Source organism: Chiloscyllium plagiosum, unplaced genomic scaffold (genome assembly GCF_037043375.1).
Source record: "Chiloscyllium plagiosum isolate Xiang-an unplaced genomic scaffold, Cpla_swu_hap1 HiC_scaffold_18, whole genome shotgun sequence".
NCBI lineage: Eukaryota > Metazoa > Chordata > Chondrichthyes > Orectolobiformes > Hemiscylliidae > Chiloscyllium > Chiloscyllium plagiosum.
In genome coordinates, this window is record NW_028270156.1 from 14,622,791 (window position 1) to 14,635,532 (window position 12,742).

At 42.6% G+C, this 12,742-nt stretch overlaps 1 protein-coding gene across 3 annotated transcripts in view; it reads right to left on the reverse strand.

Annotated features, from left to right (window-relative positions):
• The window catches only part of bbox1 (gamma-butyrobetaine hydroxylase 1), a 346,924-nt gene that overhangs the window by 317,664 nt on the left and 16,518 nt on the right, over positions 1–12,742 (reverse strand). The window lies entirely within an intron of this gene.

The following is a 12,742-nucleotide window of genomic DNA, read 5'->3' on the forward strand; positions in this document are numbered from 1 at the left end:
AACACAATTAAGAAAATTTAATTACCATTGTAAATGATGTGAAAGCAGTTTAGACACATACATGAACTACTCCCACTCAAATAAAATACCTCAATTTGTGGGAATTAATCCTAAATTTTCAAAGGATTCTATAGAGAAAGACTATGAAGAACATAATTGTTTATTTTCATTATTATGTATTAAAATTTGAAATATTAAAATTGCAACTTTTCTGAGTTACCAAGAATGAGAAATTAAAATTTCAGTATCCTTTAAAACTCATAAATAATCGAAGCAACCAAATGTAATTACGTATTAAAGAAATCTATTTTTAAGATTCGGGAGCAAAAATATAAATTTCAAAGGGATATGAGCAAGGTTCAAGGACTGCCAAAACATTCTCATACTATAAATTGGAATTGAATGTTTTACAGATGTCCAAGACATCCACCAGTCATCGCTATCCAAATCACTATCCTTTCACCACCCTTCTGCAATTTATCAGATAATTTGATTTGATTATTATTGTCACATACTGAGATACAGTAAAACATATTGTTTTGTGTATTAACCAGACAAATCATACTTAACATAAGTACATGAGGGTAACAGAACTGAACGCAGAATGAAGTGTTACAACTACAGAGAAGATGCAGAGAAAGATCAACTCTAATACATGAGAGGTCCATTCATAAGTCTGATAACAGAAGGAAGGATTGATTATGTTGGCTGCTTTCTTGGGGCAGCAGAAAATGTCAACGGAGTGAATGGAAGGAAGGCTGGTTTTCGTGACAGACTGAGCAGTGTTCACAACATTGCAAATTCTTGCAGTCTTGAGTAGATCAGTTGCCATAACACATTGTATTGCATCCAGAAAGGATACTTTCTATGGTGCATCTATAAAAATCAATAAGAGTCATGGTGGACATGCAGAATTTCCTTAGCCTTCTGAGGAAGTAGAGGCTTTGGTGCTGCTTTCTTGATTGTATCATTGACGTGGATGGACAAGGATAGATCGTTGGTAATACTTACTCATGGGAACTTGAAGCCCTTGACCATCTCCACTTCATCACCAATGATATAGACAGGGGCATGTCCTTCACTCTGCCTGGATGTCACAGTCACCTAACAAAACTCAATCCTTGTGATGAATAAACTACCTGTGAAGGCACAATGTACAGTTCACCTAGGGTATTTGGACATGGCCCAATGTTGGATTGACCACAGATTCCCTTGAATAAGATGTGTGTGCTACCCTTACATTGTTGAATCTAAGCCCAAATAAATTTCTACTCCATTGTCATTTATTAAGTGCCAAAAAGACAGTCTTTCTATGCTTGAGGTAATATTATTAGATTAGATTATTTACAGTATGGAAACAGGCCCTTCGGCCCAACAAGTTCACACCGACCCGCCGAAGCGTAACCCCCCCATACCCCTACATTTACCCCTTCTTACCTAACACTACGGGCAATTTAGCATGGCCAATTCACCTGACCTGCACATCTTTTGGACTGTGGGAGGAAACCGGAGTACCCGGAGGAAAATATTCTACAAATTATATCCGAATTATTTTCAATGGACTGGACTTTCTGACAAGGTCAGGTATGGGTGCTGGGTTGATGTGGGTTCGCCTTCCTGGAGGGCAGTACTGAACCCCAATTCCTCTGGGTTGCATGCAGATTTTCAAATGGAAGATGGAAAATGGGATTCACTTGTCTGAAATTAGAACATTATTAAAGGTACTTGTAAACCTTGTGAAGAGGGTGAGAATGGAACATTCAACGGATACTTCGATGAATCCAAACAGTCTGGTGCACATTTGCAAATTTTTTTTATACAATGCAAGTCTTAGAGTCATAGAGTCATAGAGATGTACAGCATGGAAACAGACCCTTCGGTCCAATCTGTCCATGCCGATCAGATATCCCAACCCAATCTAGTCCCACCTGCCAGCAACTGGCCCATATCCCTTAAAACCCTTCCGATTCATATACCCATCCAAATGCCTCTTAAATGTTGCAATTGTACCAGCCTCCACCACTTCCTCTGGCAGCTCATTCCATACACCTACCACCCTCTGTGGGAAAAAGTTGCCCTTAGGTCTCTTTTATATCTTTCCCCTCTCACCCTAAACCTATGCCCTCTAGTTCTGGACTCCCCCACCCTAGGGAAAAAGACTTTGCCTATTTACCCTATCTATGCCCCTCATAATTTTGTAAACCTCTATAAGGTCACCCCTCAGCCTCCGACGCTCCAGGGAAAACAGCCCCAGCCTGCTCAGCTTCTCCCTATAGCTCAAATCCTCCAACCCTAGCAACATCCTTGTAAACCTTTTCTGAACCCTTTCAAGTTTCACAACATCTTTCCGATGGGAAGGAGACCAGAATTGCACGCAATATTCCAATAGTGGCCTAACCTATGTCCTGTACAGCCGCAACATGACCTCCCAACTCCTGTACTCAATACTCTGACCAATAAAAGAAAGCATCTTATATTTGGTCATTTCAGTGTGCAGGGAGGCTGTTGACTCCTCTCTTTTCCAAGCTAGCAAGTAGTTCCTTACTCCTGAAGATACTGTCTGCCGTTAACAGGCAGTGAGCTCACTAAAGGTCGAATTAGGGCACAGAGTGAGGATGTGGAAATTCTACTTGCATCATCATGTGCCCTCCCAGATAACTAATTTGTTGTTGCGGGATATTTAATCAGGCAGGAGAAGGCAGGCAGAGGCTTCACTGAGAGCTACCCCCGATTTCATGGCCATCGAACTCCCACCCCCCAAGTCTGTGTTGCACATTCTGTCATTATTTGCTTGTGCCTGAAACCTTCAGCAATCCAAGCCTCAACTAAGTGTCTTAGTTACAGTAGCCACCACCTTGCTGGTGGTGCTGCTGAGTACCGAGGAGCTAATGGCCTCTGATTAGTTACTGGATGCTGCACATCATTCCCATCATGACAAGACAGCTCATGCTACCAGAGCACTAGCTCCAGAACTCATTATAGATTTGGTCCAAACATGGACAAAGGAGCTAAATTCAGAGGAGAGGTGACAATGGCTATTCTTGACATCGAGGTCATGTTAACCAAGTTTAGCATCAAGAAGCCCTGGCAAATGCAGTCAATGGGAATCAGAAGCAAAGTTCTTCACTGTTTGGAATCATATTTGGCACAAAGGCAAATGTTTGTAGTAGTTACAGGTTATCATATCAACTTCAGGGCATATCTGCAGGAGTTTCTCAGGGTAGTGTTCTTGGCCAAACCATCTTCAGCTGCTTCATCAATGACCTTTCCTCTATCATAAAGTCAGATGTGATGATGTACAATTATCAGTGAACAATGTTCAGTGCCATTCATGAATCCTCAGATACTGAAACAGTCCATGTCCAAATGCAGTAAGACCTAAACAACACCTAGGTTTGGGCTGACCAGTGGCAAGTAATATTTGCACACAAGGCAATGACTGTCAACAACAAAAGACAATCTAATCATCATCCTGGACATTCAATGACATTATCATCACTGAATTCACCAATTACCAACCATTTTAGGGGTTACCATTGACCAGAAACTGAACTGGACCATCCATTTAAGTATAGCAGCTACAAGAGCAGGTCAAAGACTTGGAATCTTGTAGCAAGTAAGTCTTCTCTCCCCAAAGCCTGTCGATCAGTGACAAGGCACAAGTCAAAAGGGTGATGTAATACTCCCTCTTTCCTGGGTGGATGCAGTTTCAACAAAACTCAAAAAGCTTGACACCATCCAGGACAGATTCACTTGCTTGATTGGCACCACTTGCACAAACATGTACTCCTTCCATCACAGTGTTTACCATCGACAAAATAGACTGCAGAAAGTCACCAAGGCTCATTTGACAGCACCTTCCAAAGTCATGATGGCGATTATCTAGAAGGACAAAGGTAGTAGGAATTGGAACACCACCAGCTGCAACTGGCGGCACGGTAGCACAGTGGAGGGCGGCACGGTAGCACAGTGGAGGGCGGCACGGTAGCACAGTGGTTAGCACTGCTGCCTCACAGCGCCAGAGACCCGGGTTCAATTCCCGACTCAGGCGACTGACTGTGTGGAGTTTGCACGTTCTCCCCGTGTCTGCGTGGGTTTCCTCCGGGTGCTCCGGTTTCCTCCCACAGTCCAAAGATGTGCGGGTCAGGTGAATTGGCCATGCTAAATTGCCCGTAGTGTTAAGTTAAAAGGGGGTAAATGTAGGGTATGGGTGGGTTGCGCTTCGGCGGGTCGGTGTGGACTTGTGGGGCCGAAGGGCCTGTTTCCACACTGTAAGTAATCTAATCTAATCTAAAACTTCTTCTCCAAGCTGCACACCATTCTGGCTTGGAAATATATCACCATTCTTTCAGTGTTATCAGTTCAAAATCCTGGAACTCAAATGGCATTGTGGGTGTACTTAGAACAAATAGATTGGAATAGTTTAAGAAGGCAGTCAAGGGGTACTAAGGATGGGCAATGAATGCTGGCCCAATCAACATCACGCACATCCCATGAATGAACTTTAAAAGAAAATGAAGAGAAGGAGGACAAAGAAGGTGAGAAAACCTAGACAGTTCCTTTGTAGCTCGGTTCCTAAATTCTCCACTCATCAACAGTTCCCACCTTACCTCATTCACAGACCATCACATTTGTTTTTACACCACACAACAGAAAGGAGGTTTTAGAATGGTACAGAAAAGATTTACCGGGATATTTCCTGGATTAAAGGGTATTAGCTAAATCAAGCCATTCAATTTGTGTACAAAAATCAGTTAAGCAATTCTATGCATTCTCTTACATGCATTTTATGTATTTCTTTTTTTGTAACATCAAGTAAGCTAGTGTGGACCTCATTATTTCAAGAAAAGCAGCAGCAAAAAGGGGTAGCTAGCTGACAGGCAATTGCAAGTGTAGTAGCAGAGTACCACAGGTAGGAGAATAAGAACTAATTTCCTGTGTCAGGAGAGCATGTTTATGCTCCATGAAGCTAATACCATTTCCAATGCTTGCAGCATCTTAGAAATTGTAAATATCTATCAGAAAACAAATTGCTAGATTGCCCTTTCACTTTACAAGCCCTTTGCACACGATATACACACAGTCATAAAGGTATCATAGAGCATTGTACAGTACAGCACAGTAGCAGGCCCTTCAGCCCACCATGTCTTTGCTGACCATGATGCTATTCTAAACAATCCCATCTGCTTGTATGTGGTTAATATCCTTCCATTATCTGCCTGTTCTTGTGAGTGTCCAAATGTGCCCTTAAACTTTGCTATCCTGTCTGCTTCTACCACCTCCCCTGTCAGTGCTTTCCAAGCACCTACCACCTTCTGTGTAAAGTCTTTCCTCGCACATCTGCTTCAACATCTTCTGCTTTCACTCTAAACCGATGCCCCCTGGTATTTGACATTTCCATCCTGGGAAAGAGAATCCTACTATCCTGGATGTAAGTTTGCTCACTGAGCTGGAAGATTCATTTCCAGATGTTTCATCATCCTACTAGGTAACATCTTCAGTGGGCCTCAGCTAAGCACTGCTGATAATTCCTGCTTTTTATTTATATGTTTGGGTTTCTTTGGGTTAGTGATGTCATTTCCTGTGGTGAAGTCACTTCTTGTTCTTTTTCTCAGGGGGTGGTAGATGGGGTCTAACTCTATATGTTTGTTGATAGAGTTCCAGTTGGAATGCCATGCTTCTAGGAATTCTCGTGCATGTCTTTGTTTGGTTTGTCCTAGGATGGATGTGTTGTCCCAGTCGAAGTGGTGTCCTTCCTCATCCGTAAGCAAGGATACTAGTGAAAGAGGGTCAATGTCTTTTTGTGGCTAGTTGGTGTTTATGTATCCTGGTGGCTAGTTTTCTGCCTGTTTATCCAATGTAGTGTTTGTTACAGTCCTTGCACGATATTTTGTAAATGACATTAGTTTTGCTTGTTGTCTGTATAGGGTCTTTCAGGTTCATTAGCTGCTGTTTTAGTGTGTTGGTGGGTTTGCGGGCTACCACGATGCCAAGGGGTCTGAGTAGTGTGACTATCAATGCTCCTCAGGGTCCTACCATTTATTGTATATGTTACTCTTGGATTTGACCTCCCAAAATGCATAATCCACACTTGTTCAGATTAAACTCCATCTGCCATTTCTCCATCCAACTTTCTAGCTGGTCTATATCCTTTTGTAACCTTTAATATTGTTCCTCACTATTCACAACTCCAACAATTGTTGTGTTATCTGCAAACTTAACAATCAGACCACCTACATTATCAGCCAAATCATTTATTTACATCACAACTATAGAAATCCCAGCACTGATCCTTGTGGAACACCACTGATCACAGACCCCAAATCAGAAAAATACTCCTCCACAACTATCTTGGCTTCCATGCCCAAGCCAATTTTGTATCCACCTTGCCAACTCACCATGGATTCCATGTGGGTTTATCTCCTGAACCAGCCGATCATGAGTGACCTTGGCAAATGCTTTTGTAAAGTCCACGTAGACAACACTGCTTTACTCTCATCAATTGTTTTCATCACTTCCTCAAAAACTCAATCAAGTTTGTGGAACAAGACCTCCCCTGCTAACTATTCTTAATAAGTCCATTCCTCTCCAAATGTAAATAAATCCTGTCCCTTAGAATCTTCTCTTCAATAATTACTCTTTCACTGATATAAGACTCACCGTCCGACAACTCCCTGGATTATCCATATTGTCTTTCTTGAGCAAAAACTGGCTACTCTTCAGTCTCTGGACCTCATCTGTGGCTAAAGAAAATACAAAAAGCTCTGCCAAGACCCCAGTAATCTCTTCCCTTCCTCTTTCAGTATCCTGGAATAGATCCCATTACGCCCTGGGGACTTATCTACTTTAATGTTTCTCAAAATATTCAACATACCCTCCTATCAACACGCCTCAGAGTATCAACAAATCCCTCTCTAAATTTATCAACATCCATGTCTTTTGCTTGGTTTAATGCCAATGTAAGGTACTCATGAAGGACCTCACCCCTTCCTCTGGTCTCACACATAAATTCCCTCTTTTGTCCTTCAGTGAACTAACCCGTCCTCGAGTTATCCTCCTGCTACTTACTCAGTCTGAACTTTCATGCTGGAGAACTGACGTGCATGACTTCAGACTGATTTTCTATGGCAACGTTTAAGTGGAGGTTACTTGTACTACAATAGATGCTGAGACATAACTATGCCACAGTATTGGATAGCCTAAGTCTAAAAGTGGACTGAACAAATTAGCCATGTTCCATGTTTTAAAGGATGGGCTCCAAGCTCTGTGAAAAAAACATGTGCCAAGCTGATGCTGGACACAGCAAAGATATGTCCCAGTGAGGACGAAGGATTGTAGGAAGTGGGTAAACCAAAGGTGGTTAACTAAGGAAGTTAAGGAAATTGAAAGAAAAACATACAACTTTGCAAAAATTGCAAATGGAACAGGGCAAATTAGCAAGTAATGTAAACATTGATAATAAGCACTTAGAGTCATAGAGATGTACAGCATGGAAACAGACCCTTCAGTTCAACCCATCCATGCCAACCAGATATCCCAACCCAATCTAGTTCCACCTGCCAGCACCCGGCCCATATCCTCCAAACCCTTCCTATTCATATACCCATCCAAATGCCTCTTAAATGTTGCAATTGTACCAGCCTCCACCACTTCCTCTGGCAGCTCATTCCATACATCTAACACTCTCTGTGGGAAAAAGTTGCCCTTAGGTCTCTTTTATATCTTTCCCCTCTCACCTTAAACCTATGCCCTCTAGTTCTGGACTCCCCCACCCTAGGGAAAAAGACTTTGCCTATTTACCCTATCCATGCCCCTCATAATTTTGTAAACCTCTATAAGGTCACCCCTCAGCCTCCGACACTCCAGGGAAAACGGTCCAGCCTGTTCAGCCTCTCCCTATAGCTCAAATCCTTCAACCCTGGCAACATCCTTGTAAATCTTTTCTGAACCCTTTCAAGTTTCACAACATCTTTCCAATAGGAAGGAGACCAGAATTGCATGCAATATTCCAACAGTGGCCTAACCAATGTCTTGTACCGCCGTAACATGACCTCCCAACTCCTGTACTCAATACTCTGACCAATAAAAGAAAGCATACCAAACACCTTCTTCGCTATCCTATCTACCTGCGACTCCATTTTCAAGGAGCTATGAACTTGCACTCCAAGGTCTCTTTGTTCAGCAACACTCTCTCGGACCTTACCATGAAGTGTATCAGTCCTGCTAAGATTTGCTTTCCCAAAATGCAGCACCTCGCATTTATCTGAATTAAACTCCATCTGTCACTTCTCGGCCCATTGTCCCATTTGATCAAGATCCTGTTGTAATCTGAGGTAACCCTCTTCGCTGTCCACTACAACTCCAATTTTGGTGTCATCTGCAAAATTACTAACTGTACCTCTTATGCTCGCATCCAAATCATTTATGTAAATGACAAAAAGTAGAGGGCCCAGCACCGATCCTTGTGACACTCCACTGGTCACAGGCCTCCAGTCAGAAAACCAACCCTCCACCATCACCCTCTGTCTTCTACCTTTGAGCCAGTTCTGTATCCAAATGGCTAGTTCTCCCTGTATTCCGTGAGATCTAACCTTGTGACCTCCTAAGATAGCAGGTCAGGCAGCATCCAAGGAACAGGAGAATCGACGTTTCAGGCATAAGCCCTTCTTCAGGAATCATTCCTGAAGAAGGGCTTATGCCCGAAACGTCGATTCTCCTGTTCCTTGGATGCTGCCTGACCTGCTGCGCTTTTCCAGGGCTTATGCCCGAAACGTCGATTCTCCTGTACCTTGGATGCTGCCTGACCTGCTGCGCTTTTCTCAATTCCATTCACTTGTCTTTTGCCCATAACCTATGAACCCCCTATAAATCAATAATCTATCTGCCTGTGTATCATATACTTTCAATGATTTGGCTTCCAGTCTTCTGCAGTAATGAGTTCCACAGATTAACCATGCTCTGGCTGAAGAAATTCCTTCTCATATCAGTTCTAAAGGGTTGTCCCTTCACTCTGAGGCAGTGCCATCAGGTTCTGGTCTTTCCTACTAATGGAAGCATCTTCTCCACGTCAACTCTATCCAGGTCTCTCTATATTCTGTAAGTTCCAATGAGATCCTGGGCCTCACCCAAGCGCTCAAACCCCATCCTTCTAATCTCCATCGACCAAAGGCCCAGAGTTCTCAATCACTCCTCATATGAGAAGCCCTTCGTCACTGGGATCATTCTTGTAAACCTTCTCTGGACCCATTTTCAGCTCTGATCTCCAGCATCTGCAGTCCTCACTTTCTCCTCGACCGCCTAAGATAGTGGAATTCGGGGTGCATGAATTACAAAGAGTTGGCATCCAAGTTCAGAGGGTAGTAGGGAAGGCAAATGGGCCATTGCCCTTTATCTCAAATGGAATGGAGCATAAAAATAAAGGAGGTATTGTTAAAATTATACAATGCACTACACCTGGAAGACTGTAAACAGTCTTGGTCACCTTATCTAAAGGAAGTTGTACTAGCATTGGAGGCACTCCAGAGAAGGTTCAATAGATTAATTCTGAATTTTCTCACAAGGAGGTCAAATAGGTTGTGCTTTCATTTACTGAAGTTTAGAAAAGTCGAGGGATACTTTATTGAAGCACATAAGATACGTAAACCATAAGATACAGGAACAGAATTAGACCATTCAGTTGCTTGAGTCTGCTCCACTGTTTGAGCATGGCTAATTTGTTTCTCAACTCCATTCACTTGTCTTTTGCCCATAACCTATGAACCCCCTATAAATCAATGATCTATCTGTCTGTGTATCATATACTTTCAATGATTTGGCTTCCAGTCTTCTGCAGTAATGAGTTCCACAGATTAACCATGCTCTGGCTGAAGAAATTCCTTCTCATATCAGTTCTAAAGGGTTGTCCCTTCACTCTGAGGCAGTGCCATCAGGTTCTGGTCTTTCCTACTAATGGAAGCATCTTCTCCACATCAACTCTATCCAGGTCTCTCTATATTCTGTAAGTTCCAATGAGATCCCAGGCCTCACCCGAGTGCTCAAACCCCATCCTTCTAATCTCCATCGACCAAAGGCCCAGAGTTCTCAATCACTCCTCATATGAGAAGCCCTTCATCACTGGGATCATTCTTGTAAACCTTCTCTGGACCCATGAACACTAGTACATCCTTCCTTAGATACACAGCCCAAAACTGTCCCACAATATTCCAAATGCAATCCGACCAGACTCACAGTACATGTCTGCTCTTATCTTCTCGCCCTCTTGAAATTAATGTTAACATTGACCTTACCTTCCTAACTGCCAACTGAACCTGCAAGTTAACTCTAATAGAATCCTGAGCTAGGACTTCGAAGTCCCTTTGTGCTTCAGACTTCTAAAGTCTTTACCCATTTAGAAAATAGTTGACACCTCTATTTTTCCTACCAAACATCACACATTTCCACATTGCATTCCAATTGCCTCTTCTTTCTTCAATTTCCTTGCCTGCCCAATTACTTCTCCAACCTCCCCAGTTCCTGTCCTTCCATATATCTTTGTGTCATCTGCAAACTTAGCAACAATGCCCTCAATTCCTTCATCCACATCATTAATGTATAACATGAAGAGTTATAGTTGCAACACTGACCCCTGTGGAACTTCACTAGTGATCAACTGCCATCCGAAGACAGACCCCTTTAGCCAACTTTCTGCCTTCTGTCTGACAGCCAATGCTCTATCTAGGTATCTTGTTTAGCAGCCTTCATTGCAGCACATAGTCAAAGGCCTTCTAGAAATCTAAATAGATCACATCCACTAGCTCTCCTTTATCTAACTTGCTCATTACTTCCTTAAAATAATTTTAACAGGTTTGTCAGGCTTGACTTCCCCTTGAAAAAAACTTGCTGACTCCACCCTATTTTACCATGCACCACAGTGGGGCTTGTCAGTGTGGATTCTAAGAGTTTGTTTACCTCTGTGGGAGAATTTAGGACCAGAGGGCATGATCTCAAAGCAAGGGGTTGTGCACTTAAGACAAAATTGAGGAGGACTTTTTTCTCTCTCAGAGGATAGTGAATCTGTGAAACTCTTTACCACAGAAGGCTGTTGAGGCTGGATCATTAAGCATATTCAATGGGAGATCCAAGATGGCGGCGACCCAGCAAGTCTGAGTCTACAGTGCTCCTCCCAAGACTTGGGTAAAGTGGGTCACCCACCCCCACCACACTCACCAAATCATTTATAATAGCTGTTTAATTTAATTAGTTGTTTAATATTAAACTTAAACAATCTAATCTTGAGTAAAAATGACTAAAGGGAAGGGAGCCACAGCTCTCAACAAGCAGGAACCCCTCCCCCACCCTCTCCAGCTGCAGCTGAGGCATCCACAGCCACCCGATAATCGAGGTCGTCGAAAAAATATTCGTTTGCTGGGCCTTGCCGAACGGGAAGAGGAAGGCCAGCTTACAGCATTCCTCGAGCAGTGGCTGCCACAGCTTTTAAATCTGGAGGCTGGATCAGGCCAGGTAAGGATAGAATGGGCCTACCGGGTCACAATACGCGGGCCCGGCTCGAACCAGCACCCACGCCCGGTCCTGTTCCGGCTGCAGAGCTACAAAGAGAGGCAGACACTCCTAGAAGCCTCTAGAAATCTCGGAAAAGACTCCCAAGCTATGATCTATAAAGGATCCAAGATCATGTTATTCCAGGACTTTTCCCCAGCTCTGGTCCGAAAGAGGAAGGCATTCGACGAGGCGAAGAAGTGTTTAAGGGACTTAAATATTCAGTACTCCTTACGCTACCCAGCGACGTTATGCTTTAACCATGAAGGATCCGTATATAACTTCGGATCGCCAGAAAAGGCTAAGGAATTCTTGGACTCTCTTAGATAAACTGTAAGACATAATGGATGTTGGTTTGCCTTTCCCCCCACTTTGGTTTATATTCCCCTTTTTTTTCTTACCTTACTGTTTAATATTATCATGGGGGGTGGGGAGAGGGATTTGATTTTCTCCCCCCCCTTGGGGTTGTTTTCTTTTATTATTTTATGTATATATGAGGGATGTATATATATGTGTGTGTGTATATGTATATATATGTCTGTATGTATATATATATGTATATATATATAAGCTGGGGGGTTTGGTTAATGTTGGTGGGGGGAGGTTGTTACCTTATTCAATTTTACCTCTGTCTTTAGGAGCGGGGTTGCTTCTCCCTTGTTATTTTGTGTTAGTATATTTAATTATTATTTGTTGAGGTTGTAAATTTATAGTTATATGTTTATATATGGTATTAACATTACCAAATATATCCAGGTGTTGGTATGGGTGGGGGTAGGGTGCTCACTGTTAACTCTAGCTTTGTATTATATTTGAATTCTCCTCATTTTATTGAGGAGCACCTGGGTCAAGGGTGGGGCATTGGTTGGGAGAGGATATGATGGACTTTTGGAGAGGAAGTGACACCCCCTGGGAACAAGGGGGAAAGTCTCCACTTAGATATGTTTTATATTTTTTTTATTTAGAAATAGTTTTTTATTGTATTGTTGTGAGTGTATTAGAGAGGCTTTATTTTTGTAAATTTTACATGCTCTACACTCGGGATGTTCTGGATAGGGTTCCCCCTCCCGAGGGGTCTCGGATTGGCCCAGAGGATTATGGTTGATCAGTCAGTTAAGTGGTGCACCTAGAATGTCAAGGGGAGTAATTCGCCAGTCAAAAGGAAGAAAATATTATCAAATCTTAAGAAGGAAAGAGTTGATATAGC